The 13,323-nt window shown below is 35.1% G+C and overlaps 1 protein-coding gene across 6 annotated transcripts in view; it reads left to right on the forward strand.

Moving 5' to 3' along the window:
• Nucleotides 1-13,323, forward strand: part of NKAIN2 (sodium/potassium transporting ATPase interacting 2) — a 1,000,454-nt gene that overhangs the window by 502,749 nt on the left and 484,382 nt on the right. The gene's annotated exons all lie outside the window — the stretch shown is intronic.

The raw sequence follows: 13,323 nt of genomic DNA on the forward strand, positions 1-13,323 counted from the left end.
TTATGGGACTTTTTTTTTTGGTCTTCTTTATCTTTGGGTATCAATTTATATTTAAAACATATAATAGTAAGTCTATTACATATACAAACATATGAACATATGTACATACATAGTAATATATACATACACATGTGTGTGTATATTAAGCTTTGCTGCTAAATCTAATTAAATCTAAGCTTTGTCTTTAAATAGAAAATAAAAACCAATAACTCATGTTTTGTTTGAAAGGATCAAACATATGAATGGTCTCTATATAAAATATTTTTCCTGACATAAATTTAGTATATATCTTAATATGGATGAGATTATTCCTCTGATAACAAATTGCATAAGTGATAGGAGAAAAGGCAAATGAGTTAGGTCTGCCCATGTTTATTTTAAGGCCAGTAGATTAACAATTCATAATAAAAGTAAGCTATGAAATGTTCTGGCTAAATCAAGATAAAAATAAAATCCTTGAGGTACATGGGTGGCTCAGTTTAGCATCCAACTCTTGATTTTGGCTCAGGTCATAATCTCACAGTCCTGGGATTGAGCCCCGGGTCTGGCTCCGTGCTGTGCATGGAGCCTGCTTACCATTATCTCTCTCTCACCTTCTCCCTCTGCCCCTCCACCACTTGTACATGCACATGCTCTCCCTCTCTCTCTAAGAAAAGAAAAAAATAAATAAATAAAAGTATAATTCTTGAGAAGCCCAGTTGTACCAGGATATTTTATAGTAATTTATATGCTCATGTTTACGTTATTGTTTGTCAGTGTAGTTCTTATTCCACAAGGTACTATTTCAAGAAAACTCTGGGGAAGAGTGGTACAGGGTGAATGGGATTGGATGTTGTTAATGGTTGTTTAACAGTTTGAAGGTTTGATGAGCTCAGGTTGAAATATTTATATTTACGGGAGAAGAAACCATTAATCCATCCTGTACAAATAGCTTACAATCAATAGCCATGCATATCTTGTGGTCATCACTGATGGAAGTGGAAAGCTTTTAATATACATAAAAGTTGACAATTACAATTGAATTTTTTACTCTTTATTACCATAATCTATAGGAAAATGTTCTTGTAAAGTAATATAAACTACTATATCTTGGAATTATTTATTAAAATATGCTAGTTTATTGTACTTTTATTATTATTTTGTTTTTTTGTTGAAGTTTGTACTTGTTAACCCCTTCATGTGTTTCAACCGTCCTCCCACTTGCCTCCCCTCTGGCAGTCACCAATTTGTTCTCTGAGTTTAAGAGCCTTATTTTTTTTTGGTCCATTTGTTCTGTTTTATAGATTCTACCTATTAGTGAAATCATATGGCATTTGTTTTTCTGTCTTACTTACTTCATTTAGCATAATACCCACTAGGTGCATTCATGTTGTCACAAATGGTAAGATTTATATCCTTTTTATGGCTAAGTAATATTCCATTGTGTATGTGTGTGTGTATGTGTATATATGGGCACGTCACATTTTCTTTATCCATTCACCTCTTAATGTACACTTGGGTTGATTCCACATCTTGGCTATTGTAAATAATACTGTAGTAAACATCTTTTTGTTTTCATTTTCTTTGGGTAAATGCCCAGTAGTGGAATTACTGGATCATATGGTATTTTGATTTTTAATATCTGACAGCTTACTTTAGCATTCTTATTTAAATACATAAATATTATTTACAACTCCTATATATGTCTTGATTTTCAATCAAGAACCTTAGACTAAAAACAGGAGTTTGGAGTTTCCAGCTCTGGTACTTAATGATTGTATGACCTTGGGCAAGACAACACTTCTCAGGGTCTTTGTTGTCTCAGTTGTGAATTGATGGAGTTGTACAGGGTGATCCTACATAATCATCCCAATCACAATATTCTACACAATATTCAATCAATTTTGGCATTTTTATTGGACTCTTTTAATGACACACACCAGTCTTTCTTGACCCATACATTTCACCTTAGAATGTTAATCAAATAATGACCCTTCCTTCTGACTTTCTCTCTTTTGTTTTTTTTTTTTTCTTCCTCTCTTCTCGACTTTTACTTTCGGTACTTCTTCTCATCTTTATTGTCACTCTTGGGTTTTGCAATCTTAAAGTAATGAAAGAGGTCAGCCTACTTAGTTAAGCATATTTGAATACATGTGTCAGACTCAAATACTCATGCTTCATAGAAACTTTAGATTCTTTCAGATAAATAGGGCTTGGTGGAAAAAGTATTCCCAGTATGTTTATTACAGAAGCATGTAACCAATTAAACACTAAAATGAGATCAAACCACTAAGCCAAATGAAGAAAAATGCACTGAAAGGTACATATCTGTTCCACTAGGGTTAACATGAAAATAGAAGGTGATTTACATAGTTAATTTAGTGCTTTCACTTATGTAAGATGATTTTGTGTGTGTGTGATTTTTAATTTTATTATTTGTGCAGCTGGGTTGAAAATGCCTTGAATTGCCATCCCTGTTTATAATGGTATTGCTGACACATCACTTGTGATAAGAGTTTTAAATTGCATAAGACAAATATTTTATACTCTTTCTGAAATTGTGGTTAGAAAGTTAATACTTGAAATACTTTTGGTGTTTTAACAAACAGAATGTGGGCTATAGATTCTTTTTTTGTTGTTGTATCTACAAATTGCAAAAACACCGAATATATCTGAGTTATAATTTTTTAGGATTGGCCACAAAATATATTCCCTCTTAGAGAATATTAAAAGCCTCCGTGCAATTGGAACATAGTCATATAATTCTCAAAGGATGGGTAGGTTCATTAGAAAAGTGACTGAAAGCTAAAAGTTAACTATTGTACCAAATATGACCAACATCTCTACTGAAATCGGAGGAGAAGTTAGTTAGTTAGTAAACAACTGTGGTCTTAACTCCTAGATTCTTCGGGCACACGTCTCTCAAATATTTTTGACCAAAAATATTCAAAATCATAGCCCTTGGGAGACAGAAATGACACTAACAATGAAGTTAGCATCAAAAGGGAGTTAGTGTGGTAAGATGGACCTCACGGACTTGAGAGTGAAATGCTTTAGTCTTCGTGTTTGTTACACTACGTATTTGGGACTGAGTCACTCATTAGTAAACAAACAAATTTTGTTTTCTCATTTCTAAAATAAAGTTGTTTGGTAGTGAGACTTCCAAATTTCCTTCCATAAAAGCTTGAAAAGTAAAAGACCCCCCCCCCCTTTCACTGACTTACTAAAAGAGGTTTCAATACATGGAGCCAAGAAATGTGGAGATGCCCAAGTGAAAGTAGAGGGAGGGGAGGAGAGCCCACTCTGCCATTGTGATCACCCACTCCCACTAATTAGTATATAGCAATAGCATAGCATAACACCCCTGCAGAGTCCAAGAATGCTGAGAAGCCCTAATGTTGGACAAGATTCCATATTAACACAGGCAGATATAACTGTATCCTGCTGGAAAAATATACAGAGTAAAAAATGCCACAGACGCCCTTTAGAAATCCATTTTGACAGATTTAAGACCTAGCCAAAAGATTCCCCACTTATACAACCATGCTGTTGTCACTTTGCTCACGTACTTCCAATGTGGATATACTTTTGGGCTTCCCTGGAATTGTATATATATCCACAGCCTAGATTTGTTTTTCATGTTTTAAAATCCTAGATTTGTTTTTCATGCTTTAAAAATAGGGAATCACACATTAGCCAGTTTCCAAAGACCATATTTCTATATTAACTTATGTGAAATTGAATATAAGCAGGAAGCAAGAAGCAAATAAGAAGGACCATGGGCCAGTATGGAATTATCAAGTGGGAGGCATGTTATTATTGGATATTTATTTAAATGCTCAATAGAGCCCATTCTTTTTTTTTTTCCGTAATGTTTATTTATTTATTTTTTGAGAGACAGAGAACATGAGCAGGGGAAGGTCAGAGAGAGAGAGAGACAGAATCCGAAGGAGGCTCCAGGATCTGAGCTGTCAGCAACAGAGCCCGAGGCGGGGCTGAAACCCACAAACCATGAAATCATGACCTGAGCTGAAGTCGGGCACTTAACCAACTGAGCCATCCAGGCACCCCAAATAGAGCCCATTCTTAGTTGGTACCACTAGTAATTATAAAGTCATGACACGTTCACTAATGTCTGAAGAGGCCTGCGTACAGAAAAGAGACCTGTTTGATAAATCTCTTCCTTTGATTTTATTTTGCTGTCTAAAAACACATACATCCCTCTCTCTCTGCCCCTTCCCTCCTCATGCTCTGTCTCTCTCTGTCTCAAATATAAATAAACATTAAAAAAAATTTAAAAACACATACATATTGTTTACTTTCAAAAGTTATGTATATTACTTAAAAAATACAAATAATAGAAATAAAGCAAAAATTCACTACCTTCACTTCCAAGTAATCCTGCTAACCACTGTTACCCACTGTTAACTTCTAGTTTTAAACTTTGGAGAGATATAGAAAACATATACAAACGTATTTTATTTATATAAATGGGGTCATTTCTTTGCAGATTTCTCTTTTTCATTCGATGTTATAATTATGCTTCATTTCATGTAGGAGTATGAATTGTTTTAAATAAAAATAGAGATGCATAGCTGAAAATTCTTTAGTAAACAGAAAATTTGTCCTTCAGTGAGTGTGTCTTGTCAAGTAGGAGAGTAAATGTTTTAATTTAATCATTTCTTTCCATAAATTTGGCTAATATTTCTCTACTATTTGCCAGGATGAAATGTAACCAGGTCTTGAACAATCTGAACCCAGAGGGTGGAAACATACAGTTTTCCCCAGTCTTTACCTTTGACTGCACTGATTGCTATTTCCTATTCCTTCAAAAACATCTATGGCAGATCTCATAGATTCCTAAACTGTTTCAGATTTTAATGTTCCTGTTCAGTTCAATTGACAACGCCAGTCACTTATCCAATTTATCTCTTATCTTCCCCATCAGCTTCCTTCCCTGCTTCAAGTACCTGCATGGAAAGAGGCCATGACTGTTTTTCCATGGTTTCTTTGTACTTCTATGCTCTCTCTCCTCCCAGTATTCTTTCCTCTCCAGTGTCTTGGTGACCAGAGGGGAGATAAAGAAAAAGAGGTAAATATCTCTTAATTGATCATGTTAAAGTTCCATTTTGATTATTCAAATTTCTCTAATTATACCCTCTGAATGGCCTGTGCCCTGATGCTGGCACTTTGATGGAGTTTGCATCATTTCCTTGAAGGATTCTTCAGTAGCCCGATCGTGGCAAAATCCATCTTCAATGCAGAAAATTCACTCTAGCTCAATCTCTTTTAACCTCTCCCATCCCTTCCCACCAACTCCAAGGAACTCAGCACCTGTTGGCAAGTCTGGTACCAAAATATCCTATTGAATGTGATGCCGGGCTCTCTTCTTTAGGATTGTTTCAGATCTCTACAAGGGGTAATTTTGGGTGCAGTGAAAGTTTGGGAAAAGTTATGTCAGTCCCTAACTACATCCAGGTTTTGGTCTGCAGCCTATCCAGTTTCTGCTTAAATAGAAATGGAATTGGAGGGGGCTGAGGTGAAAGGTTGAGGGAGCAGAGGCAGACTGGCTGCTGGGGGTGTAGAAACCCATTGTTTTCACCCTTTTTTTTTAAGAATGTGAAGTACTTTGTCCGTGTCTTTGTTTTCTAGCAGTGTTAGACAATTCTAGACTATTGGGAAAGCCTTCCTCAATATCCATTACATAAGCAGAAATTAAAGAAAATCACAGATTTGCCTTACCTTTTAACTCAAAACAAATGGTTAATGGAAAGTGAACAAAGCATTCAGGACTTTTTGTTTGGCACTTTGTGCTTGGTACTCTCTGAACTAATTTCTACCAACTATTACTCCTATGAAATTCTGCAGAATGAAAAGGTTTAGAAGTTTCCCTCCATTGTGCTGTGTGGAAACATTCTGAGGTGCATGGGACCTACTTGGAAGTGCTGAGTGTGGGGGCACATCTACAGGGAAGTGAGGGAGACAGGGTAGGGTTGAGGCAGAAGCTGCAAATAAGGTCTCCACTCATCCTACAAGGAGCTCTAAAGCAGGCATAACCCCTCAGAGTTGTGCCAGATTGAGGCCATGCAAACACTAGGGCTTTTCCATCCCTACATTAGCCAGTCAGTAGTTGAATCTTGTCTTCTAGAAAGACAGGCAACCTTTGGTAAGGTGGTTCCCTGAGGCCAGGGGCAATGCCCAGTGAAAAACTCAGCTGTGAGCCCTCAACAGTCAATATTCCAGCAGCTGGGCATGGGTGCCTCCACCTACAGAGAGTGCCACTGCAGAAACCATTACAGAAACTATATGAATCCATTCTAATATTTTATTTGAATAAATTGCTTATGTTTGAATATACATGAATTAAATATCATATCTGATAAATTCCTGGCACATAATTTGAATATTTCAACTTATATAAAGAGGCCTTGCCTCAGTTTCTCTAAGTGTAAAATGAGCATTCTAATGTGCAATATTTAATGTAACAATTATGTAAATTCTTTATATAGTATATGATTAATATGGCCAGAAGTATTATTGTGCATAATATATTATCTTCACTATATTGTTATTAATGAAATTCCCTATAATTTTTATTTTGGGAAGAGTTGCTTTTCTCTTATAGATGATTAGATCAATGAATCTACATTCATAAAATCTCTAGTGCATCCAGAATCAACATCTGGCATCTCATACTTGTAAACTAATCAATAAAACCATCCCAGCTCCCAGGCACATGGTTACAAAGTGACAGGAATTCAGAGCTAAAGCTATGGATTTTTTCCAATAGGATATTACAAAAAGCAAATGAGCAGATACCATTTATAGAAAGAAATAGTTACAATGTCAGAGAAGGTAGTGAAAGCACTAAAAAAGTGATTTCTCTCAGGATAGCAGCACAAAAAGAAAACCTCATAAAACTAAAGAAACTCTTACAATTTTGGAAGCAATTGACATGTGTAAAATTATTCATGGATCAAAAGTTGCTAAGAGCCTAAAATCTTTTCTAGTTTCTAGAGACTCAACATATTGAAGACATGACTTCAATTGTAAGGACTTAGCATATGAATAGAATTGGCAGAGGATTAATGTTCCAGAGTGTTGAATCTCCAAATATAAATTATACTGCATTGGTCCTTTGTTCACTGAATGCAGTGGAAAAAGACACTATCTTGCTAGATGTCCTTGCTTTTGCCTCCCAAAATATGCATTTAGAGCAATGTCCATTCCTTTTTGTATTCCAGTGAGAAATGGAAAAGTGTGCAGATATATTAATATTAATATTAACTTTTATATCTCTTCTTATTCAAAGCAAGGTTTATTTTCCTGTTGAAATAAAAATAGCTATTAGAAACACAGATAATTGATGGGCTCAACTTTACATATTTCTTATCACAAGGTGAATGAATTTTCTTCCTAGAATATTGCATCTAGGAGGCTCAGAATCAAGAAAGATTAACAAAGTGAATTATAATCAAATAGCCATTTAGTATCTTACTCTCATAACTAGATGTGTATCTGATGAACATCAACATATACAAAGAGATGATTTTTTGTAAGATTTTATTTTTAAGTAATCTCTACACCCAATGTGGGGCTGGAACTCACAACCCCGAGATCAAGAATTGCATGCTATGCCAACCAAGCTGGTAGGCATCCCGAAAGAGATGATTTATGTATGGATAGACTCGGTGTAATCATTTTAAATAAAGCAGACTGTATGATATAATACCATCTGTCTCATTAACATACACGATAATTTTCATAGTTACATTTTATATACAGAGTCTCTGAAAGTCATAAGGTTAAAAAAGTAACTTTATGATAGGATATTGATGAAAATGATAAAAATAAATGAAAGTGGAAAAGTGAGATATTGATGAGTTTTATAAAAATCACGAGACAAAGTTAAGGAAAAGAGAGGTTAGGAATTTCAGGTAAAACTCACCAGTGTAATTGTAGTATTCTGGAAGTTTCTATGTGATATCAGAGAGACAAAGTGCAATAAAGTTAACTTGCTCAGCTCAAAGTATCCTCCAGAATTGAAAGTTTCGGGTGGGTTGGGAAAGCACTATTATACTTTAAACGTACTGTATCATTTTTTGTTCTTTGTTTCTTTTTCCTGTTGGTGGCCATGTACGGTAAAGAACCCCTGTGGCTTATTAGCAGTGGGGCTCTATCAGAACTAAATTTAAGATTTCTGCTGGGCTCTTGAGATGGTAGATTTCAGGGGTGGTGCCTACAATAGAGAAGCCTGAGCCCCAGTTAGCACTTTTGCAAAGCTTTTTAGAACAATGCACTGCGGTCTTTTCTGGAGTTTTAATTCAGATTTTCATATCAACACATCAAATACCTCTTGAGGTTCAACTGTGTGCTAGTCTTCGGACTGAAGGCTTTATCCTGAACATACAGCATAAGAAAGAATTTTCTCTTTGTTTGAAAAAAAAATTCAGAAAGACTGGTTTAGGCCCTCTATGAACTGTGTTTGATCTTGTGGTTTGTGAGTCCAAGCCCCATGTCGGTCTCTGTGCTGACAGCTTGGAGACTGGAGCCTGCTTCTGATTCTGTCTCCCTATCTCTCTGCTCCTCCCCTGTTCAGGCTCGCTCTCTCTCTCTCTCTCTCTCTCTCTCTCTCTCTCTCTCTGGCATTAGAAAAAAATGATTGGTATCAGACAGGAGAAGTGACTAGTGCTGTATAAAACAGCCTATTCTTGCTTTGAACACATGTGATGATCTGTGAGATCATAACTCTTTGGACTTACAGTGATTTTTACCAGGGCAATTGACTTAGGTTACAATAAAAATCAATCTTTATAATCTCATTAGATACTATTTTAACAAAAACTAAAAAGGAGGGATGAAAAACATCTATTTTTTTTACATTATAAGCCTCTGAAATATACATATTTATTCATGCTCAGAGAAATAGTAGGGCAAAAATATTCTGTTATTTTGATTATCAAAGTACTAGGTTATTCATAACTTGTGGAATTTTAGTTGTAAAATTTTTAACATTCTGATCACAATTAGATCCGATATGTTTTTAACACCACTGAATATACCTAATGTGTAGACTCATTTCTTATAACACTAGTAAATAGTGCCTTTTACTTTTCCTGTAACTTTTTTGGCTAATGAAGTTTGCTGGTTGGATTTGTTCTGATCATCCTTAAATCCTTCCATGCTGACAGTTTTAATTAAAAGAAAAAATTCCAATCATTTCTCTAATGCCAGAGAAATGCTAAGTACAAATCATTTCTATTCAGAATTTCAATACCATCTTCTCTGCTAAAGCCTCATGAAATAGTTTTGGCGTTTATGGAGTTTTTCATAGATTGCATAGTAAATGTGAGCAATACTGCTTTGCTTCTTGTACAAAAATGTTATCCGGGACCTAAAGAGATTACAAATGTGTATAATTTAGTTCTGATGTCTTGTGATTTTATTCTTATAATAGGTATAGACCCCCCACCCCCAATTAAAAAAAAAATTGTCAGATTTGCCATGCTTTCCCTCAGCAACTCAAATAATTCTTTATCTTGTTTCTTGAGTTTCATGTCTGTGGCTGACATTTACTCTGAATCATCTTTGGAAAGAGTGAAGCAAATTATGGATTTTCATTTTACCAACATTCTCCTCATCTACAAATAAAACATTTTTGGTAATTCTTAAGGTAGGGATGGCCTTTTGATAGACTTTTGGATGTTTTTTACATTCAGAAAATATCTTAGCATTATTTTTTTAATGTTTATTTATGAGAATGGGGGAGGAGCAGAGAGAGAATCCCAAGCAGGCTTCACACTGTTTGTGTAAACCCAACATAGGGCTCAATCTCACAAACCATGAGATTGTGACCTGAGTTGAAATCAAGAGTCCATCACTTAAATGACTGAGCTACCTAAGTACCCCTATCTTAGCATTATTATTCATCCTTGTCTCTCACTGATCTTTCAAAAATTCCCTGTCCTCTTTACATTTATTTTCTTTCTTTCTTAGGTTTATTTATTTTGAGAGAGAGTATGTGCACTTTTGAGCAGTAGAGGGGCAGAGGGAGAAGAAGAGAGTATCTCAAGCAGGCTCCACACTGCCCATGCAGAGCCCCATATGGGGCTCCATCTAAGGAAAGTGAGATCATGACCTGAGCTGAAATCAAGAGTCAGACACTTAACCTACTAACCCACCCAGATGACCCTATATTTATTTTCTTTACTTGAAATTAGTTTTCTTTGACTTAAAAATTTTCAGGTTGGAGTACCTGGGAGGCTCAGTTGGTTAAGCATCTGACCTCACCTCTGGTCCTTATCTCACTGTTCATGAGTTTGAGCCCTACATCGGGCTCTCTGCTGTCAGCACAAAGCCTGCTTTGGATCCTCTGTCCCCTTTGGATCCTCTGTCCCCCTTCTCCCTGCTCTCTCCCCACCCTCAAAAATAAACATAAAAAAAAAAAAACCTCTTAACTGAGAATCTGAATATCCAGTACAGAGAAATATGGACCAGATAAGAAAGTTATACTGAGACTTGAAGAACATAATATTAAATATAGAAACATAGGGTGCAACCAGTCAGGGGAGCAAGTAGTTTACCTCTGTATGATCAAACCTGACTCTAAAATGAAGGGCAGATTATCACCCCTTGTTCTCAGACCCCAAAAAAGAGAGAATGTAAAATTTACTGAGCTGGGACACCTGCATTAATCAGTCAGTTAAGCATCCAACTCATGACTTGTGTCATGATCTCACATCTCATGAGATGGAGCCCTGTATCAGGCTCTGGGCTGACAGTATGGAGCCTACTTGGGATTCTCTCTCAGCCCCTTCCCTGCTCTTTTGCTCTCTCTTTCCCCCTCAAAATAAATAAATAAACATTAAAAAAAAAACTCACTGTGGTTTACATTGAACCAAGAGGCATTAATGAAAATCTCCCTCCTTAGAGGTCGTTATACTTACTATGATTATACATATTTAAGACAGAATTGTGGTTCAAGGTGCCTTCCTTATTTACTATAAGCAACGGTAGGTTATCCAGGCCATTTCTGGGCTACGGTTTCTATTTGAAACTGTATGTCTAACTGAATAAGCAGACAAAGATAAAACTGTAGTCTGTCCATCCAGTTCTCAGAAGGAAGTGATAAGCCTGAGTAAACCCATTTTACAAATAGGAAAACTATAGCCCAGAAAATTTATGTGAATCATGAAAATTATAAAAATAATACATAGAAGTGCACACATTTATCTGTTTATTTAAATTAGTTATGATTAACATATAAAATTACAGTATTTAGTTTCAGGTATAAGCATAATGATTTGATATATATATATATATATATATATATTCGAGATATTCGAGATATATATATATATATTCTATATATATATTCTATATATATAGATATATATATATATCTATATATATATCTATATATATATTCTATATATATATATGAATATATATATAGAATATATATATATATATTTAAATGATCACAATAAGTCTAGTTAATATCCATCACCATACATATTATAACTTTTTTTCCCAAACATGCAAAACAGTATTATTAATGGTAGTCAATGTGCTGTGCATTATATCCCCATGACTTATTTATCACTGGAAATTTATACCTTTAGACCCCTTCACCCATTTAAATCAAGATTTAACTTCAAGCCTCCTTCCATTTCCATTCATAGACAATATTTCAGCATGTGCTATTTTGGTATTCAGATACTGATTCCATACAGCTTTGCCCTCCAAAATGCAGGAGCATATTTCACTAGCTAACAAATCAGTAAAGCCTAGTTACTTCTTCACTCAGGAATAGAAAATTCCGAAGACTTCAAACACAAAGAGAAACCTCATTGCATTTTATTGTTGTTGGGGTGATTTTTTTTTTAAATTGAAGTATAGTTGACATACAATCTTACATGAGTTTCAGGTGTATAATGTAGTGATTCGACAACTCTATACATTACTCAGTGCTCACCATAAGTATAGTCACCATCTGTTACCATATAATGTTATTACAATATTATTAACCATATTCCCTATGCTGTACTTTTCATCTGATAGGGTGACTTTTGTTAGATGATTTATTTAATGCCCCCCGAAGTATGGCAATATAATTAACTATGTCATTATCTTTGCTACAAATGTTTTCATTACATTGAAAATTATTCTGTTCCTTGTGCTCCCAGGTATTTTTATTTGTTTTCCATGACCTCTAGTAACTGTGGGTGCTAAAATGTTATTATACATGCCGGGCAAATAAATATGTCCATTCATTTCAAATATCTTGCCCTTTAACTTCATTGAGTTTGTCCTTTCAATCCCTTATTATGCATTGGGTACAAAGGCAGAACAAATTCATTTTCGTTCTGTCCTTTGTTATTTTAAAAAATCAGAGTCAAATCTTTATATCTTTGTTTTTTCTGGGTTGCTAATTCTATATTTTTTTACATTCAACTTTAAGTTTTTAGTAACAGATCATCAGGTAGAGAAGTTATCAGCCATAGAAAAAGCCAGTTTAATAAATGGGCTTAAAAAGATGTTGAAAGATGTCCAGATTTAATATGCTACACTTTCATTGTGGGATTTGTGGAGGATCCATTTGGCTCATGATCCTTCTGCCCTTGAATTGAAATTTGGGTTAATTGAGGCAAAGCTGAACTTGCTCTTTTGTGAAATGTGTGGAAGCCTACTGCTCCTTTAATTGCTAAAATCATCAATACTGTCTTGACATTTGGATATATTCCCATTTTATTTAAAGTGTCAGCTGTTTGCTCTCATATTTAGTTGCCTCTTGCCCTATCAGGTTTTTTATTTAAATTTTTATCCAAAATGGCATTCATCTCTATTGTTGCAAGAACTACATCCTTGTAATTGCAGTCCAATTCTGCAAAACCAAAAGCCCAACTCAAATAAGGGGATTTTTTATATGTGTTTCATCTGTGAAAGGCCTTTAAAATAAGAGACAAAAAGCAGTTGAGTGATTACATTCTGCAATCTTCTACGAGCTCCCAAGGATAAGATTCATCCTAAACTGAGTGAGCTACTCCCTTTATTTCCTACAACATGTTTCCACATGTGAAAATCATTCATTTCCTTGACCATCTCCCCCAGTAGACTGAGATCTTTGAGAGCAAACTACCTATTATTTATAGCTGGATCTGCAGTTCCCAGCCCAATTTATGAGCTCAATAAATGTTTGTTATGAGAATAAATATTTAGCCAGAATGGTGAGACTGTAGCAAAAATAGTTGACCGTTTTGATTTAAAACATTTCATCCATGATATTCAATGAATATTCCCTAAGGTACAGTGACTGCTTTATCCATTGTTTGAAGTGGTGAA

Source organism: Neofelis nebulosa, chromosome 6 (genome assembly GCF_028018385.1).
Source record: "Neofelis nebulosa isolate mNeoNeb1 chromosome 6, mNeoNeb1.pri, whole genome shotgun sequence".
NCBI classification, from domain to species: domain Eukaryota; kingdom Metazoa; phylum Chordata; class Mammalia; order Carnivora; family Felidae; genus Neofelis; species Neofelis nebulosa.